Source organism: Orcinus orca, chromosome 2, assembly GCF_937001465.1.
Source record: "Orcinus orca chromosome 2, mOrcOrc1.1, whole genome shotgun sequence".
Taxonomy (NCBI): domain Eukaryota; kingdom Metazoa; phylum Chordata; class Mammalia; order Artiodactyla; family Delphinidae; genus Orcinus; species Orcinus orca.
The window spans coordinates 192612687-192620822 of NC_064560.1; the positions used below are offsets into that span (position 1 = coordinate 192612687).

The window sequence follows — 8136 nt, forward strand, 5'->3', positions numbered from 1 at the left end:
AGATCTCTCGGAGATTTTTGCTGTTTGATATTATGTGCAGCTGGGAGGTCTCTTGTGGACCAGTGTCCTGAAGTTGGCTCTCCCACCTCAGAGGCACAGCACTGACTCCTGGCTGCAGCACCAAGCGCCTTTCATCCACAGGGCTCCTTAATTTGGGATGATTCGTTGTCTATTCAGGTATTCCACAGATGCAGGGTATATCAAGTTGATTGTGGAGCTTTAATCCGCTGCTTCTGATGGGTGGTTGCCATGGTCAGCTGCTAAAGATAAATCCTCTTCTTTAAGCCCATCCTGCCCCACAGATAGGAAATTCCACTTTTTGTTGGACTAAGAAGCCTCCAGCTGCCCCAGCGCCACACTGGAAGAGGGCCTGTTTTTTTCCCTTTGTGCTTAGTCTAGTTTCACTCGCTCACAGGACGCCACGTGCATAGGCCTCACACCGGGCACCTCCTGAGAGATATTTAGACGGTAGAACTGGAGATGCTGGGATGAGGGAGAAGCAGACCTGAGTATGAAGCCCATGGCCTGGGAACTGACATTTCCTGTGCCAGTCATGGGATTCCAGACCTTTCTGTCGTGTGGGGCTTCCTGACACCAGAGACCACCGATAGTGTCAAAATGCACAAGCAATGGGTAGTGTTCCCATTTACATGGGTGTGGTGGGAGTTTGGGAGAGGAAGTGAGAGAGGTGAACCTCGGCATCTTATTAAACTTGACAGGAGACCCACCGAGTGTGTAGATGGTGAGAGTCACGTGCTATCAGAGGGCTGCCAGGAATCCTCCGTCAAGTCCAGTCCTGTGAGAGGGGCTTGGAAGCCTGCACAGCGTGAGCCCCGGCTTTCTAACTGTCGCTAGTGCGTGCAATAGATTTTCATTAGCGTAGGTGCTGTTGAGGTCTTTGATCAATCCTGCCATCTGGTCCAAATAACTGACCCGTCACTTTGAGGTTGTCTAAACCCTGGTAATAAACAGCGGGAACAAGAGGGGGCTTAGAATGTAGTCTTCAGGGCTCAGCCTCCAGTTTGGGATAATAAAGCTTCTTGCGGAATTTACGCAGGTCTTCTTGGCCCTTGGCATTAAACGGTCTGTGTGTGTGTGTGTGTGTGTGTGTGTGTGTGTGTGTGTGTGTGAAATAATTTTTTTTTTAGAATAACAAAAAATATTTTACTAAAACATAAGATTTACAGAAGTTTCCAGACAAGCCATACAAAATGGTCACACGCTTTTTCTTGAAGGGAGGATTCTACACTTGACAGCAAAGTCACAACGTTATTAGTGAGGGCTGTGATGTTTGTTTAATGTTCCCATTTTGGTTCAAACAATCAAGCTTGTCCATCTACAGTGTCTAAATAAAGTTAGACTTGGCTAGAGAGCATATTCTAAAGAATGGGTTAGCTGCTTTTTTTTTTTTTTTTTTTTTTTTTGCGTTACGCGGGCCTCTCACTGTTGTGGCCTCTCCCGTTGCGGAGCACAGGCTCCGGACGCGCAGGCTCAGCCGCCATGGCTCACGGGACCAGCCGCTCCACGGCATGTGGGATCTTCCCGGACCGGGGCACGAACCCGCGTCCCCTGCATCGGCAGGCGGACTCTCAGCCACTGCGCCACCAGGGAAGCCAGGGTTAGCTGCTTTTAACCAATGCAATCAGATCACCATAAAAATGGGGAAAGGAGCCCATAAAATTCAAATAAAACTACCTTCCCCCGACCACCAAAAAATAATAATAATAAAGAAAAACACCCACACCCCTGCAGCTAACCCTGACAACTACCTTCATTCACAGCGCTTTATACTCAAACCATGATGGGGAAATGAATAAAAGCAGAGAAGGGCCACTGCTTTTAAACGTCTCGCAACAATCCAGATGACACTTCTAGCCTCTGCTCCTGCTTTACAACAGTGAGTCAGAACAAGACATAGATTTGCTACTGTGCATTCAATCACCAGGGGACTGAAGATGTCTGGGCTTTTATTCTGTAATGTTTCTAAGACTGTGTCCATTAAATGCGAACAAAAAAGGAAGAAGTCTTGGCAGAACAGGAGAAGTGACGCACACTTGATGATCGGATCGATTTCAATATTATTCATGGCATATAGCCTAGTCCATGCTCTAACTGTTTCTATGGCTTGGGCTTCGTTGGTCTTCCACTGCTCTGCTACATCATCTGCTGACGGGTCATCTGGGTCGGGAGCACTTAACAAAGCCTGGATCGATAGCAGGACTGCGCGGATCTGCAGTGCTGGGGACCACTTATCTTTCAAAATATCTAAAACATATTCTGCCCAACTTGTCTACATTAGGATGATAAATTTTGGTCATGAAACGTACTTTAGGGGCTGCCATTGGGTATTCTTCTGGAAGGAATAGTTCAAGTTTAAAAGTTCCTCCCTCAAAGGGGGAATCCTGAGGGCCAGCAATGACCACATGAAAATAACGGGCGTTGCTCTCATCTGGTTCTGCTTTAATGCCGGGAACTGGCTCTGCCAGCAAACGCTGGGTTTCCTTGATAATCGTGCAGGGCAGCCCGGCCATCTTGTCAGATCCCGAGTTCGGCCTCTGGTCTCGTCTCTGGCTCCGCTCGCCTCACGCACGAGTGTGTGAAATAATTTTCATGTGGGGGGTTATTTATTAAATTGCAGCATTTCCCCATTAATACATGTCTTCCAATCAACCGTTTTTGTTAGAGAGATCACAGCTCTGCTAGCAGTGAGTTAGGTTTTCTTAGAAATCAGTAATCAGTCCCATAGCATTTCCCAGGGGTCTGGGGTTTCTGCAACAACATTGGAGGCATCAAAGGGGAATGCAGAGAGTCTAAAATCTGGTTGAAAAAATCTGTATTTAAATGCCCTCTCAAACCACTGACACAAGTATAGACGTAGATATAGGTACATGTATAAATTATAGATGCATCTGAATCTGTCATCCTTGGAGAGCCTTTGTCGCCATTGAACTCAGCTTTGTCATCTCTAAAATGGGGTTAATAACAGTCTCTACCTTATGGAACTACTATGAGGATGAAATGAGATAATATCACCTAAAATTCTTGGCAAACGATCACTTATCTTTCATGTTTTTCTTTGTTTTTTCTTCTTCAATTTTTTCTTAGTTATTCTTTCTAGCTTCCTCTTCCTCATGAACTTCAGAATCATTTTGTCAACAGATTCCCTTTTTTTTTTTTTTTGCGGTACGCGGGCCTCTCACTGCTGCGGCCTCTCTCGCTGCGGAGCACAGACTCCAGATGCGCAGGCTCAGCAGCCATGGCTCACGGGCCCAACCGCTCTGCGGCATGTGGGATCTTCCCGGACCGGGGCACAAACCCGCGTCCCCTGCATCGGCAGGCAGACTCTCAACCCCTGTGCCACCAGGGAAGCCCTGTTGGAAGATTTTTAATCACAGTTTCAATTTCATTACTTGTGATTGGTCTGTTCATATTTTCTATTTCTTCCTGGTTCAGTCTTGGAAGGTTATACCTTTCTAAGAATTTGTCCATTTCTTCCAGGTTGTCCATTTTATTGGCATACAGTTGCCTGTAGTAGTCTCTTAGGATGCTTTGTATTTCTTCAGTGTCTGATGTAACTTCTCCTTTTTCATTTCTAATTTTATTGATTTGAGTCCTCTCCCTCTTTTTCTTGATGAGTCTGGCTAGTGGTTTATCAATTTTGTTTCTCTTCTCAAAGAACCAGCTTTTAGTTTGATTGATGTTTGCTATTGTTTTCTTTGTTTCTATTGCATTTATTTCTGTTCTGATCTTCATGGTTTCTTTCCTTCTGCTAACTTTGGGTTTTGTTTGTTCTTCTTTCCCTAGGTGTAAGGTTAGATTGTTTATTTGAGATTTTTCTTGTTTCTTGAGGTAGTCTTCTATAGCTATAAACTTCCCTCTTAGAACTGCTTTTGCTGCATCCCATGGGTCGTCGTGTTTTCATTGTCATTTGTCTCTAGGTATTTTTTGATTTCCTCTTTGATTTCTTCAGTGATCTCTTGGTTATTTAGTAACGTACTGTTTAGCCTCCATGTGTTTGTGTTTTTAAAGTTTTTTTTCCCTGTAATTCATTTCTAATCTCATAGCGTTGTGGTCAGAAAAGGCGCTTGATATGATTTCAATTTTCTTAAATTTACTGAGGCTTGATTTGTGACCCAAGATGTGATCAATCCTGGAGAATGTTCCATGCGCACTTGAGAAGAAAGTGTAATCTGCTGTTTTTGGATGCAATGTCCTATAAATATCAATTAAATCTATCTGGTTTATTGTGTCATTTAAAGCTTCTGTTTCCTTATTTATTTTCATTTTGGATGATCTGTCCATTGGTGTAAGTGAGGTGTTAAAGTCGCCCGCTATTTTTGTGTTACTGTCGATTTCCTCTTTTAGAGCTGTTAGCAGTTGCCTTACGTATTGAGGTGCTCGTATGTTGGGTGCATATATATTTATAATTGTTATATCTTCTTCTTGGATTGATCCCTTGATCATTATGTAGTGTCCTTCCTTGTCTCTTGTAACATTCTTTATTTTAAAGTCTATTTTACCTGTTATGAGTATTGCTACTCCAGCTTTCTTTTGATTTCCATTTGCATGGGATCTTTTTCCATCCCCTCACTTTCAGTGTGTATGTGTCCCTAGGTCTGAAGTGGGTCTCTTGTAGACAGCATATATATGGGTCTTGTTTTTGTATCCATTCAGCAAGCCTGTGTCTTTTGGTTGGAGCATTTAATCCATTCACGTTTCAGGTAATTATAGATATGTATGTTCCTATGACCATTTTCTTAATTGTTTTGGGTTTGTTTTTGTAGGTCCTTTTCTTCTCTTGTGTTTCCCACTTAGAGAAGTTCCTTTAGCATTTGTTGTAGAGCTGGTTTGGTGGTGCTGAATTCTCTTAGCTTTTGCTTGTCTGTAAAGCTTTTGATTTCTCCATCGAAACTGAATGAGATCTTGCGTGAGTAATGAATCTGAATGAATCTGAATGAGATCTTGAGTAGAGTAATCTTGGTTGTAGGTTCTTCCCTTTCATCACTTTAAGTATATTGTGCCACTCCCTTCTGGCTTGTAGAGTTTCTGCTGAGAAATCAGCTGTTAACCTTATGGGAGTTCCCTTTTATGTTATTTGTCATTTTTCCCTTGCTGCTTTCAATAATTTTTCTTTGTCTTTGATTTTTTACAATTTGATTACTATGTGTCTCGGTGTGTTTCTCCTTGGTTTTGTCCTGTGTGGGACTCTCTGAGCTTCCTGGACTCAGGTGGCTATTTCCTTATCCATGTTAGGGAAGTTTTCGACTATAATCTCTTCAGATATTTTCTCGGGTCCTTTCTCTCTCTCTTCTCTTTCTGGGACCCCTATAATGCGAATGTTGTTGCGTTTAATGTTGTCCCAGAGGTCTCTTAGGCTGTCTTCATTTCTTTTTTCTTTATTCTGTTCCACAGCAGTGAATTCCACCATTCTGTCTTCCAGGTCACTTATCCGTTCTTCTGCCTCAGTTATTCTGCTATTAATTTCTTCTAGTGTAGTTTTCATTTCAGTTATTGTATTGTTCATCTCTGTTTGTTTGTTCTTTAATTCTTTGAGGTGTTTGTTCTTTAGTTCTTCTAGGTCTTTGTTAAACATTTCTTGCATCTTCTCGATCTTTGCCTCCATTCTTTTTCCAAGGTCCTGGATCATCTTCACTATCATTATTCTGAATTCTTTTTCTGGAAGGTTGCCTAACTCCACTTCATTTAGTTGTTTTTCTGGGGTTTTGTCTTGTTCCTTCATCTGGTACATAGCCCTCTGCCTTTGCATCTTGTCTATCTTTCTGTGAATGTGGTTTTTGTTCCACAGGCTGCAGGATTGTAGCTCTTCTTGCTTCTGCTGTCTGCCCTCTGGTGGATGAGGCTATCCAAGAGGCTTGTGCAAGTTTCCTGGTGGGAGGGACTGGTGGTGGGTAGAGCTGACTGTTGCTCTGGTGGGCAGAGCTCAGTAAAACTTTAATCCATTTGACTGCTGATGGGTGGGGCTGGGTACCCTCCTTGTTGGTTGTTTGGCCTGAGGCAACCCAACACTGGAGCCTAGCTGGGCTCTTTGGTGGGGCTAATGGAGGACTCTGGGAGGGCTTATGCCTAGGAGTACTTCTCAGAACCTCTGCTGCCAGTGTCCTTGTCCCTACCGTGAGCCACAGCCTCCCCCGCCTCTGCGGGAGACCTTCCAATACTAGCAGGTATGTCTGGTTCAGTCTCCTCTGGGGTCACTGCTCCTTCCCCTGGGTCCCGATGCACACACTACTTTGTGTGTGCCCTCCAAGAGTGAAGTCTCTCTTTCCCCCAGCCCTGTCAAGGTCTTGCAATCAAATCCCACTAGCCTTCAAAGTCTGATTCTCTAGGAATTCCTCCTCCTGTTGCTAGACCCCCTGGTTGGGAAGCCTTATGTGGGGCTCAGAACCTTCCTTCCAGTGGGTGGACTTCTGTGGTATAAGTGTTCTCCAGTCTGTGGGTCACCCACCCAGCAGTTATGGGATTTGATTTTACTGTGATTGTGCCCCTCCTACCGTCTCACTGTGGCTTCTCCTTTGTCTTTGGATGTGGGGTATCCTTTTTTCTGAGTTCCAGTGTCTTCCTGTCGATGATTGTCCAGCAGCTAGTTGTGATTCTGGTGTTCTCGCAAGAGGGAATGAGAGCACATCCTTCTACTCCACCATCTTGGTTCAGGCAAGACTGGTAGTTCTGAGAATGCTCTTATACCTTCATTTAATTTCTAGCTAGCGATTTCCTCTCAGACAAGAGCTGTGAAAGCTTAGCGCACTCTCCCAGGGTGTACTTTTTCTATACTTTTTCTGTACTTTTTCTATAAGTCTGTCTTAGACAAACTAGAGCTGGTGGATGGATGACTCCTCTGGTTACAGCTGCGAGAGGAAGCTCAGCTCGTTATTTTAGACCTGGCCTCAAGAACTGTCTGGACACTTTTTCCATAAAAGGTAAATATTTTCGGCTTTGCCAGCCATGTTGTCTCTATGGCAACTCCTCAACCCTGCAGTGAAAGCAGCCCCGGACAATACGGAAACAAGTGGGCGTGGCTGAGTGCCCAATAAACTTGGTTCACAAAAACACGTGGTGGGCTGGAGCCCCAGACAATATGGAAACAAGTGGGCGTGGCTGAGTGCCCGATAAACTTTGTTCACAAAAACACGTGGTGGGCTGGGTTTGACCAGCCGTGGTGTAGGGCAATGGTTAAGAGACCAGGCTCTCGAGCCAGGCTGCTTGCACTCAAATCCAAGCTCTGCCACTTTTTATCTAATAGCTTAAGTCAATTATTTAACCTCTTTGTGGTTAAATTCTTTTGATGGTTCATTTTATGTGTCAACTTGACTAGGCTAAGAGATGCTTAGATGGCTGGTAAAACATTAATTTTTGTTACCGTCTGTGAGGGTGTTTCTGGAAGAGATTAGCATTTGGATTGGTAGACGGAGTAAAGAAGATCACCCTCACCAATGCAAGTGGGCGTGATCCAGTCCATCAAGGGCCTGAATAGAGCCAAAAGACAGAGCAAGCACAAATTCACTGTCTCTACTTGAGCAGAGACATCCACCTTCTCCTGCCCTCAGACATCAGAGTTCCTGGTTCTTGGGCTTTTAGGCTTAGACTGGGAGTTACACCATCTGCCCCCTTGTTCTCAAACCTTTAGACTTGGAATGAATTACGTCATCAGTTTTTATGGATCTCACCTTGCAGATGGCAAGACTTTTCAACTTCCATAACCCCATGAATCAATTTCTATAACAAATCCCTTATTTCTCGCTCTCTCTCTCCCTATATATCTTTCTACTGTCTATCCCATTGATTCAGTTTCTCTGCAGAATCCTGACTAATACAGTCCCCCGATATCCACCCTCCCCCTTTTCGTAGCAGGGAAGTTTTTAGCTGGGCACATGGCATCCCAGAATAAAGACTACATTTCCCGGCTCCCTTGCAACGATGTGTAGCCATGCACTTATGTTTTATTCAATGGCATCTAAGCCGAAAGGTCATGAATTCATTTCTAAGAAGTCTTCCTTCAGAGACAGCCCTTCTCTCTGCTTTTCAAAAATCCCTTCTGTCATGCTGCCTGCACTATGGTGCTGCCAGTGTGGTCCCTGAGGGTGAGGGACACCACCCAGAGACAACAGCGTGGTGAGCTCT

The 8136-nt window shown here is 44.3% G+C and overlaps 1 pseudogene; it reads right to left on the bottom strand.

Moving 5' to 3' along the window:
• Positions 1–390: 390 nt before the first annotated feature.
• Positions 391–2601, bottom strand: LOC101270662 (ubiquitin-conjugating enzyme E2 N-like; annotated as a pseudogene).
• Positions 2602–8136: the final 5535 nt, after the last annotated feature.